This window comes from Schistocerca gregaria, chromosome 3 (genome assembly GCF_023897955.1).
Source record: "Schistocerca gregaria isolate iqSchGreg1 chromosome 3, iqSchGreg1.2, whole genome shotgun sequence".
NCBI lineage: Eukaryota > Metazoa > Arthropoda > Insecta > Orthoptera > Acrididae > Schistocerca > Schistocerca gregaria.
Window position 1 is genome coordinate 433,856,725 of NC_064922.1, and position 12,938 is coordinate 433,869,662.

The window sequence follows — 12,938 nt, forward strand, 5'->3', positions numbered from 1 at the left end:
GACGCCCATTATCACTCTCGCTATGGTCGCAGGTTCCAATCCTGCCTCGGGCATGGATGTGTGTGGTGTCCTTAGGTTAGCTAGGTTTAAGTAGTTCCAAAAAGGGGATTGGTGACCACAGATGTTGAGTCCCTTAGTGCTCAGAGCCATTTTTAACACTCTCGTTCGACTCTTTTTCCGCAGTGTCCGTACTTCAATATTTTAGTTGGGGCCTTTATTCTATGGGCTGCCCAGTAATCAGCAACATTCTCTCAGGTCTGCCCATCTTCAAAAAATATGTTGCATCCCGATATCCAATGGTTATATCGATCGGGTATATTCGAAACACCACATACCGCGAATCGATTGATCTACATCTACATTTACATTTATACTCCGCAAGCCACACAACGGTGTGTGGCGGAGGGCACTTTACGTGCCACTGTCGTTACCTCTCTTTCCTGTTCCAGTCTCGTATGGTTCGCGGGAAGAACGACTGTCTGAAAGCCTCCGTGCGTGCTCTAATCTCTCTAATTTTACATTCGTGATCTCCTCGGGAGGTATAAGTAGGGGGAAGCAATATATTCGATACCTCATCCAGAAACGCACCCTCTCGAAACCTGGCGAGCAAGCTACACCGCGATGCAGAGCGCCTCTCTTGCAGAATTTGCCACTTGAGTTTGTTAAACATCTCCGTAACGCTATCACGGTTACCGAACAGCCCTGTGACGAAACGCGCCGCCCTTCTTTGGATCTTCTCTATCTCCTCCATCAACCCGATCTGGTACGAATCCCACACTGATGAGCAATACTGAAGTATAGGTCGAACGAGTGTTTTGTAAGCCACCTCCTTTGTTGGTGGACTACATTTTCTAAGGACTCTCCCAATGAATCTCAACCTGGTACCTGCCTTACCAACAATTAATTTTATATGATCATTCCATTTCAAATCGTTCCGCACGCATACTCCCAGATATTTTACAGAAGTAACTGCTACCAGTGTTTGTTCCGCTATCATATAATCATACAATAAAGGATCCTTCTTTCTTTGTATTCTCAATACATTACATTTGTCTATGTTAAGGGTCAGTTGCTACTCCCTGCACCAAGTGCCTATCCGCTGCAGATCTTCCTGCATTTCGCTACAATTTTCTATTGCTGCAACTTCTCTGTATACTACAGCATCATCCGCGAAAAGACGCATGGAACTTCCGACACTATCTGATGTGGTGCCAAGCGCCCCAGGTACTCCAAATAGCACACTCCTCTACCACCGCCTAACAGTAATCCTGCTCAAGACCAGAGAGAGTATGTGTGCCCACGTGCTAGCTGCAAAGCTCAATACTAATTCGAAAAGTGCACAGTGATACATTCTTATGTGTGGGGGTGGTAGTCTGTATCGTGTCGAATTTAATGTTGCTTGTTTCGGAAGCATACTTTCTGCTTTGTTTGTGATTAATCGTATGAGTTCGTTGAAGCCATGTCGACCGTCAGTACCTCGTGTCCTACTTCCAAACCTCACAGAAGCTCATCTGCGAACCTTGCAGAACTAGAAGAGCTTCTGTGAGGTTTGGAAGGTAGGAGACGTGATACTGGCCAAATTAAAGCTGTTAGGCGGGTCGTGAGTCGTCCTTGGGTAGCTCAGATGGTAGAGCATTTGCCCGCGGAATGCAAGGAGTTCGAGTCTCCGTCGGGCACACAGTTTCTATCTGCCAGGAAGTTTCATATCAGGACACACTCCGCCGCAGAGTGAATATCTCATTCTGGAAACATCCCCCGGGCTATGGATAAGCCATGTCTATGCGATATATTTTCTTCCAGGAGTGCTAGTTTTGCAAGGTTCGCAGAAGAGCTTCTGTGACGTTTGGAAGGTAAGAGACGAAGTACTGGCAAAATTAAAGCTGTGAGGGCGGGTCGTGGGTCGTACTTCCGTAGATCAGACGGTAGACCACTTGTCCGCAGAAGGCAAAGGTCCCGAGTTCGACTCTCGGTCCGACACACAGTTTTAATCTGCCAAGATGATTCATATCTAATTTATACTTCGGATTTTCTGTTTGTGTTGTTTATTTTTATTGCCAGGTGTGTTTTAATGAACCTTTAAGCATAGTGCGCTGTGTTTTTTGTGCTGCTGTAGATAATTTGGTTTGGTTGCACCTCTATTTTATGGTACGTAGCATACCACTGGCCTTGTTTTTCAACATTGCTCTTGTGTTGACTGATATCACAACTAACAGGTCGCCACCATACGCAACGATTCCATCTGAACGTTCATCTCCCTCGATTAAATTCAAGACCGAGCGGGGTGGCGCAGTGGTTAGACACTGGACTCGCATTCGGGAGGACGACGGTTCAATCCCGCGTACGACCATCCTGATTTAGGTTTTCCGTGATTTCCCTAAATCACTCCAGGCAAATGCCGGGATGCTTCCTCTGAAAGGGCACGGTCGATTTCCTTCCCCATCCTTCCCTAATCCGATGAGACCGATGACCTCGCTGTCTGGTCTCCTTCCCCAATAACCACATTAAATTCAAGAGCGGTTCAGTTATGACATCCCAGAAGATGAGTCCGCAGATAGAGCATGGTGGACATCCTTTGGTAACTCTTTTTACAACCTTGCGGTTGCCCTTTTGCCACTCAGTCACTCTGTTTCCACAATAGTCTCGAAGGCTCTTGTACAAGTACCTATAGTTATCGAAATCGTGCAAACCTTGTTGACCATCAAAGGTTATCATAAATTCCAGCAGTGTCAATAAGAATCGCAAATGTGTACTTCTGTAACGTCTGCTCTACAATTTGTAAAGCCCAATTAATAACATCGTCAATAGATTTTCCCGGCCTGGTGCTAAGGTCATGGAGTTCCGTGTGACGTTGGAGGCCGTTACATAAAAGCCTCTCATGGATCTTAGCTAATGTGTTTAACAAGAACATTTGTCGTTAATCACGTGTCCAGACTCGTAGCATCCCACCAGATGACTGTTGTAGAACGTGGCCCTATTGTCCACAAATGCGACATTTTGTTAATGAAGCGGCCACCACACCTTCTAGTGGCTATACCTATCTGTTCCATTAGTGATCTAATCCTGATAACAGTGACAAATCAGATGAATTGACTTCTTCATTATGTGTTTGCTAGTGCACTGATCTTTCGTATCCAGCTGAGAAAAATTCAACAGATTCATTATGCTTTTGTATCAACATACTCAGTTTCTCCCTGAAAATGCGAGTACTATTCTGCTTACGATACCACTGTCGTAACTCCTCAGCTACCTGTTTGAAAATTTGAAAGCCCTGCAAGGACTCATGGTAAGTACCGTATCCTTTATTCTGTCCAGTCAACCACAGCCTGATCATACAGAGGCAAATTTGATCGGACCACCCTCTGAACTCGGCTGTGCTGAAATGTCTTTGAGAAATGTGGGTACCGTTTATACTCTGTCACCTTGCCCGAAAAACAAAATATCAAATTTGACACTGTAGGTTCGGTGGGAGGTACACTTGTCATAACCTAAACTTCCTTAAGTTGTCTTAGTGTTTGTAGCTTCTCAGTTTGCAATACCTCTGCCTGCTTCTTCTAATATTCTACTTGCGCAGCTTTATTTCCAAGCGCTGCTTTTAACCTAACGATCTGCTCAGTCAAAGCAGTAACATGATCGCCCTTATTAGTAGTGCATATTTCTACTGGGATCTTGCGTAGACTACTTCTGTCCAAACAAGGAAAAAATACACGATACAAAACGGAATGACACTAGTTGAGTCTTGACACTACTGGTGCACGGGGCCGAGTTTGGGAGCTGGTGTGTATGGCTATCACTCTCCCTAAGGCATCTGTGAAACAGTTTTGGCCGGAATCATATTTATTACTTGTAATTTACAACATGGATTATCTTCTCCAGCACGGTGGAATTCTGACACAGTAGTTTATCAGCTGCGGCCGTTTTGCAAGTCATGTCCCAGTGGTGGTGTGCAGGGGGCTGGGACAGGCTGCCTACCACAGCTCACTGGCAACAAGCTTGGCCGGCTCCAGCGCTCTCGACGAGGAACTTGTGAGTATGGGGCAACGACAACGTGACGGTGGAAATAACTCGAATTTTTTTATTATTACGGAATTCAAATGTATACACACTGCAGTACTATTCACCAAAATATTAAGTGCGAATTCGAAAAAGTAACGATTTCGTGAGCGTTTGAAGCCGAGCCAGCACGCTACACCTCGGCGTTAGAGAAGCGGTTCCGCGTTCAGGTTCGCTTCGTTGCGCCCATGAGATGATTCAGGCTGATTCTTTTGTGTAGTCTCGTTTTCAGTGTCGGCTTGTACCATGGGAAGAAAGGAGAGGATGTTGTTTGGTGGCCGGTATCCTCTGTCTGCAACACGATTGCATGGATATATTACCAGGGTTCTTTATTATCTTAAACATGAAGCAACGTAACTGAAGATAGTCCAGGTGTTGTGGTACAAGCTCTTCCACAATAGACGAATTTAGACTCGCAGCTGGTGAAGTACAAGTCCCCCTATGCACACAGCTCTGGTCGCTATGTGCTGCTTGAGACTACGACTCTGTCTGCAACTGAAAGTGACTGGGCTGCAACTGAAGACTCGATTCGGTGGCTTACTGGGTGACTGACTGGGCCCTCCACTTCGCGTCGGCGATTTAAATACTGGCGGTCGAGAGCGCGTTTGCGGCGGTTTTCTTGCGAGTTTGCCTTTGGCTCTCTCTGATAAGTCTCTTTTGCTCTGGTACCTACTGTCGATTATCTAGCAGCTACTTTGCCGATCGGAGTGCTGGCAACACCTTATGCCAGCAAAGAGTCTAATGCTGCAAATGTTTACCAGTGTCTCGAACACATAGCAGACTTTCACTTTTGTCATGTTGGGCCCCTGATAGACGCTCAGTCAGCAGCTTCATGGCTGAGTTAGCAACAGTCGGCATCATTCAGTGATGAGAGTTTCTATTGCTTGGCATGAAGTGAAAATCAGTTTTGTTTGATATTTTTTTCCTTTAAATCATGACAGATATCCTTCAAATCAAAATCGGCGATGAAATGCGCTTATTCTGTGGAGATAGAGACGTCTGCGGCGATGCGCTCGGCGAAGAAAATGGCCTTGAGAACGAGAGCGAGGTCCTACCAGATCAAAGCAGCAGAAAGCGGCCAGAGCTAGCGGTAGTTATAATGAACCAGACATCGATGATATCCCCCTAAGTTTCGGGCATTGTCGCTTTTTATATGGTAAATATTTGTCAAACTTTAAACGCTTTTCTCTCGAACCTATGTCTTTCGAAAAGGTTGTCGTCACCCATGCTACAGTTTTCATCAGATTTCAATGATTTTTGGTCTCCCTTGAAGCAAACTGGATTCTCTTCAGTCCGTCGTAGCCGATTTTTTTATGTGGACACCTGGTACTTTTAGGGCAAAACAGAGCAGACCAAAAATGGCCATATTTTCAAATATCTATTACAGTGTCATTTTTTTTCTTTTCTTTTGAAAATCTCTGCAGTGAACTAACATTACATCCTTAAGGATCAGGGTCATATGTTAATTTCATGTTTCAGATAACCACAATTGGAGTTACAGCGACAGCCGTCGATCTACCTCCATTCAGAGCCGCCTCGGAAATATCCCAATCACATAGTGAAGAAATGAATATTTTTCAATAAAAGTAGCAATAAAAACTTCAATATAGGCTTCTTTCACTGCAGCGATCCTCTTTTGTGTACTGCATTCCAGTACAGGCAAGCAAAATTCTGAATTTGAGGAAAACTTTCGTCCATCATCCTGTCGTTGCCTCTTACGCAGGTGCCAACAGCGTATCACAGAGGGCAGGCGCTGTTGAGGCTGAAGCCCAAGGTCCATAGAAGCAAAACACCTTACAGCCACGGAGGGCGTACTACGTGAAGTGAGGGAGGCAGTATTCTGGTGTCTCACCCAACAGGTTGTAGGAGGTACTTAGCAGGCACATGGTACAGCTCTTCACAAGGGGAAGGCCCAGGCTCGTCCACATCCTCTTCAAACACGGTGGCGACCACCCAGCAGTGGCATTGCACTACAGCTGGCTGGCTGTAGACTTGGAGAAGTAGTCTTCAGTAGGTAACAGGCAGCTCTTCAAGAATCTCCATTCAAGTTACCCTGTAACTAGCGAGTCTGTCATTCTGTAAGAATTAGAGAAGAAGATGAGATGACCATAAACTGAGACTATGAAAGTGGTCGTATTTATGCTGGACGAAATGTCATCGCAGCTGGCGATGCTTTCATTTGTCCTCATTATCTGAAGGTGACATTGGACTTGTCCACATCGTGGTGTCTCAGCTATTGTCAGTTCCTTTTCGCACTTTCAGTCAGTACTAGGATGCCGTGGAGTGGCTGAGCTCGGACGTCGCGTCGTGTTACGGCTCTGTAGTGCAATTCTCGCCGAGGCCCACGAGAAAGACAGGCCGTGACGCGTACGTCACACTACGTGTCACTGCAGGTCTTACCCGTGCCAGAAGCAATCTCAGATGGGGAGCGAGTAACTATTTCAGGAGAATATAGTAATTCTTGACTGTCTGTTTAAATGCTTGGGAATCCTCGAGAGCACACAACAAAATTAAGACCTTTATTGAGCACATTTTCAATTAAATATTGATTTCCCGTGTGCCCGACACTATACCGAGTGTCCACGGAGTATGGGAGCTAGCCGACTAGTGTGACGTCACAAGTTCGTTGCAGGCCCCGTATATCTCGTTGGCCCAGAGATCGCAGAATTACGTATTATGTACTGCCATATTGCGCTGTTTCCGCTTTCTGCAGCTCAGTGTGGAAATATACACTGGAGAGTCATAGAAACGGGTACACCTGCATATTATCATGTATGGCTCCCGCAAGCATGCATGCCACAGCGTGACATGGTTCATTGTCTGCAGTGGTGCTGGAGGGAATTGACACCATGAATCCATCCTTGGGGCCCTTAAATGCATAAGAGTATGATGCGGTTGAGATCTCTTCTAAACAGCACGTTCTAAGGCATCCCAGAAATGCTCAATAATGTTCATGTTGGGTAGTTTGGTAGCCAGCGGAAATGTTTAGACTCATAAGAGGGTTCCTGGAGCCACTATGTAGCAATTGTGGATGTGTGGGGTGTCGCATTGTCCTGCTGGAATTGCCGAATTCCGTAGGAATTTACAATGGGCATGAATGGATGCAGGTGAACAGACAAGGTGCTTAGGTATGTGTCACTTGCCATAGTTGTATCTAGACGTATCAGAGGTCCCGTATAACTCCCCCTAGTCATGCCTCGCACCATTACAGAGCCTACTCCAACTTGAACAGTCCGCTGCTGACATGCAATGTCCTTGGATTCATGAGTTTGGCTCCATACCTGTTCACGACGATCAGCTCGATACACTTTGAAACGAGACTCGTCCGACCAGGCAACATGTTTCCAGTAATCAACACTCCAGTGTCGGTGTTGACGGACTCAGATGAGGCGCAAAACTTTGTGGGTGCACGAGGGGGCCTTCGACAATGAAAGCCCATATCGATGATGTTTCGTTGAGTGGGTCGCACGCTGGCACTTGTTGATGGCACAAGAATGAAATCTGCAGTCATTTGCGCAAGGGTTGCACTGTTGTCACGTTGAACGATTCTCTTCATTCGTCGTTGATCCCATTCTTGCAAGATCATTTTGCAGCAGCAGCGATGTCGGAGATCTGATGTTTTGCCGGATTCCTGATATTCACGGTACACTCGTGAAATGGTCGTAAGGGAAAATCCCCACTTCACCGCTACCTCGGAGATGCTGTGTACCATCGCTCGTGCTGCGGCCCATCTCTACTGCGCCGAGTTTAAGACCACGTTGAAACTCACTCCAATCTTGATAACCTGTAATTGCAGCAGCAGTAAGCGATCTAACAACTGCGCCAGACACTTGTTGTCTTATATAGGCGTTGCCGACCGCAGTGTCGTGTTGTGCCTGTTTACATATCTCTTTATGTGAATACGCATGATTATACCATTTTCTTTGGTGCTCCAGTGTGTTATGAGTGTCGTGTAGCCTCCTATAACATAGCACTCTTTGTGTGCCCCAGATACCGGCAGTGACACACGGTATGACCAGGATCGGATTCTCTGCCATGTGCGCCAAGTAATAATTGTAAGAAAGTTGGATACAGAGACCCTTCATCGTCGTGTCATGAAGGTATGCAAAATCATTATATACCCTCAAGGAGTATTTGAAAGAATCTGACAGCTCATGTAAGCAGGTGCGGAGGCATGTCGTTTATTATGAGTTTCTCAATTTATGACACTTTCGACTTGATAGTATGTAACTGATATATTGAACATAAATTATCATTGAAGTTTCACTTATGTTCTGTTAATAGATTAATGGTTTACGAGCAAGTGTTTATATTAATTCGTTTTTTCCTCTGTGTATGGAATCTGTCTCTAAAGTTTTCAAAGAATTTTTAAATCATCCTGTACATAGATTGTGATCGTATGGTTTTCTTAATTTCTTAAATTTCACATTATTCAGTTAATATGTAAAGTTCGTATTAACCGGTGTCGTTGGGTTGTGGAATGACTTGAATTTCCGTTTAGAAGTGTAAATAATTCTGGTCGAAGTGGTTAAAGGTGTTATTTTGATTATGTGATTCAATTTTCTCAAATTCATTGCGCGCATCCTAAATGTCACTTCAGTGAAATTTCAACGTCACTGCTGCGAATGAAACTGCGCAAGATTCATCAACTCTTAGAACAAGAAAAACAATAATTCATTTCTTACTGCGGATGCGTTCCAGATATGTGTAAATCAGGGTTCTAAGCCCTCTATCAGGTACTATGAGAAGCTTTCAACGATGTTTCAACTCTTTTGAGGCACATTCTGGTCAGCTGCTCGCCACCAATTGTCCTCATCTCACGGCAGATGAAAATATTTCCGCTGTTAGCATGCGTCGTCGCTTTGACGTGCATTAACCATCGAGATCAAGAGCTGACGTAAATCGTTCATCTACAGTATGTGAAGCGGGTGCCACGGTGTTGAGTGGCAGTGTCGTACTGTTTTAGAAACGGACGGCGCAAGCGGAAGTGGACGCAACAGGTAAGTCATATTCCGTTTTAGACTCTGTTATCAGAAACATGTCTTATCTACAGCCATTTACGCATTACATGGGTAGGGACAGCATCAGTCAGTAGTAAGACAGCAAAAAAAAAAAAAAAAAAAAAAAAAAAAAAAAAAAAAAAAAAGATAACGGAATTGCTGTGCCCCTACAGTCATTCCATAAGCTGAAAGAGACAACGTTCGTGCCTAGAACCTAGCAGGCGTTTTACGTCATCTGCACTTGCTTCATTATTTAAACTGATTTCAATGTCAACAGCACACTGCTGCACAAAGTCAGCGTGTGTATACGTAATTTACTCACGGCTTTAAAAGTAATTATCCAACTAGGGCATTTTGTAAAGCTCAGGACGTTATCGGAGTGACAGTCATGGAAAGGTTGTCCCATTTGAAGACGTTCCGTGTATGGCGCCCGAATGTGGCTGCTACGAAGGCGTGCTGGAAAGTAGTTCTTCCGATATTTTTTTCTGTTCTCATTATCTACTGAGGTGTTACATGTCAGGCACATTACTCCGTCGATTTTCCCGCTTCGCTAAGGCAAGTTGCAACTATCTGCCGCTTATATGCTCCGAGCAATAGTGTTTGAAATGGCAGTTTGAGAGGTAATTTTGTTGGTACGTGAAAAACAGTTTGCTCTAATTATGTTTCTAACAGAACAAACTGCAGCGTCTTTGATTAGTAATCAAAACGTCGGCTGTTCGAACAGCGCCACCGCTTAAATTTTGAATAAAAATCATCAGCCGAAGACTTCCGGCGTAAGAAGTCACCCTCATCCTTCCTCGTCAAAGAGGGCGGAGGAGCGGACAGAGATTCAGGGCACTCTCTTGCTCTTGGGGTGCGAAACTGCCTCTAAAGGTGTAAGGATCAGCACTGATCAATGGCATAAGGACGCAGAGGTCAATGGAAATCACTGCTTTAAAAACACGTGATATGTATCCACAGGACATGAGGCCTGTAATTGAAAGATTAGATTAGATTTACTTTCATTCCAATTGATTCGTAGTGAGGAGGTCCTCCAGGATGTAGAACATGTCATAAAAACAACAATACATGACAAATATTTACAACTAAAACAAAAAAGCTAATGTACCATTCCACAGGTCCCTAATGGAATGAACGTCATTTTTTTAATGAACACTGTATGAAAGAGTCGTTTTACAAATACTAATGCACTGAATTTAAATAAAAAAGTTTATGTATTTATATATAAGGTAATAAAAGTGTAATACAACTACTATAATACTTATTTACAGTGAACACATCACTGCACTGAAATGGTGAAGAAGATAGATTGTACTTACACACACACACACACACACACACACACACACACACACACACACACACACACACACAGTCCACATATTTACATTGAACACATTACTGCACTGAAATTGTGCAGAAGTTATTTTGTACTTTATATATATAAATCAGTTGGTTTTACTGAGAAATTCATCAATGGAGTAGGAGGAGTAGACCACCAACAAATCCTTTAGGCTTCTCTTAAACTGGACTTCATTGGTTGTTAAGCTTTTTATGGCTGCTGGCAAGTTATTGAAAATGTGTGTTCCTGAATAATGCACACCTTTTTAAACAAGACTAAGTGACTTTAAATCCTTGTGAAGATTATTAGTATTTCTAGTATTGATTCCATGAATTGAGCTATTGGTTTGAAAAATAAATTGTCTACGAAGACAGTGACTGAATATATCCAGCAAGTAACAGAGTACGTAAAGTGTTACTCTGAGATGAAGAGTTTGGCACAGGAGAGGAATTTGTGGCGAATCGCATGCAACCAGTCAGAACACCGATGACTAACGGGGATGAAAAAAAAAAAAAATAAAAAAAATTATCTGTGTGTGGTGGTGACTGTGTCGACATCAGCAATATGCGCCGTTGGAATGTTTGTGATGTTAACGAAGGAAACGGTGGTGCTATCCTCATCGTGTGTGGCACAGCTCAAAGTGGGAGATCGCTTGAGGCAACCGACGAGAATCATCGGTATCGGTCTGAGGGAGTCATCAGAGAAAATCGTCAAGTAATACCGACACAATCCTTAGGTAAAGGTGGAATATAACAAGGGCGTGTACAGGCCATCATTACAGAAACGAGTTACGGAAAGCTGTGTGCAAGGTGAGTGCCTCGAATGCTCACTCCTCACGTGAAAGAGACGAGATTGGACACCTGTCGACAATATCTTTTGCGTTGTGAGCGTGGGTGCGATGCGCTCCTTAACGAAATTGTGTCAGCTGGCAGAAGCTGGGTTCACAATTTCATTTCAAAAACAATAGAGTTTCCGTGCAGTTACAACACAAAGTATCACCGACGCCTTCAGCATTCAGAGTCACGCTCAGTTTTCGGGATGCTAAAGGTGTTGTGCATTTTGAACACATGCCCAAAGGCACCAGCATAACCTCTGCAATGCACTTCGATACCCTTAGAAAAGTGAAAGCACGAATGCGACGAGTTTTTCCACACATAGGGCACCTTCACCTTCACCTTGACAGTGCTAGATAACACACGAACGCTGCCATTTTCTGCAACAGTCCGATGTCTTGGGTTCGCTATAATCCTTCATACAGTTCCGACTTGGCCACATCCGGTTTTCATCCATTTACAAAACTTAACGAATAAGTTCGAGAACATCACTTTGATAGTGATGGAGCGGAGCAAGCAGAGCTGAGGTTCTGGCTCTATTAACAATGTAAAACATGCTGGAGCGATGAAACCAGTAAATTGGTCTCTCGTTGTGAGAAATTTTTCCGTCACCAGGGTGCTATTCTGAGAAATATATATGTAGACATGAAGAATAGAGATGTGGAATGTTAATAACGTTTGTTTTCTTTAAAAATGTTGAAGAGTTTTCACATAAAAATTCGGAAGCATTAGTTTTCAGCACCTCTCGTCAATGTGGCGTATGACATAAGAGTAGGCACGATTCTGAGCAGTCGATTACAAGAAGGTGTGCAGTGAACACGCAGCATGTCGACAGTCCATCGACTTTGGAATGATGGACGGTTCAAGACGAATGTGTCACAGCATATAGTACATTACACAAGAAATCAAGCTCCCAAGGCCAACAGTGCCTAGGATAAAAAATTTTCTGGCAGATTAAAACTGTGTGCCTCACCGAGAATCGAACTCGGGACCTTTGCCTTTCGTGGGCAAGTGCTCTAGCAACTGAGATACTCAAGCACTACTCACGCCCCGTCCTCGCAACTTTACTTCTGCCAGTACCTCCTCTCCTAACTTCGAGTCTCGGTCCGGCACACAATTTTAATGTGCCAGGAAGTTTCATATCATCGCACTCTCCGCTGCAGAGTGAAAATATTGTTCTAGTGTCTAGGATAGATCATCAATAGCCAAGAGGTGATGTTCCCACATGCCTAAACAGCCGCACAGGCCAACCAAAACTGCACCCCTGCAGAGCCAGTCTGGACGATCAACCATTTACTGTCGGCCAAATCAACGCCAGTTTGCATGTGGGGCGTGAACAACCCATTTCTACCAGCAATTTACGGAGGCAAATGCACTGCATAGGCTTCAGCATCGACGGCTTTTGGCTGGTCAGTGTATGTTATGAAGTCGGCTATGTAAAATCCGTTTCCGCCCTTTATATAACACATATTTCACATGTTTCGTCACTTACTACTAGAGAAACTATTACAGAGCGTTGCGTCTGGTGACACCGCGTAAACTTCACGATATTCCAGCGGGACACCCATTCTTCATTTTCAGGCGGATATTTTCACTCCAGGTGGATCTCTTAAGACGACGCTAATTTCAGACACAAAATTAGATTTTCATTCTATTTTTTATGCGTATACACTGCGCGATGGATTGACACTTGGTTGTAGCGCACTCTGTTGT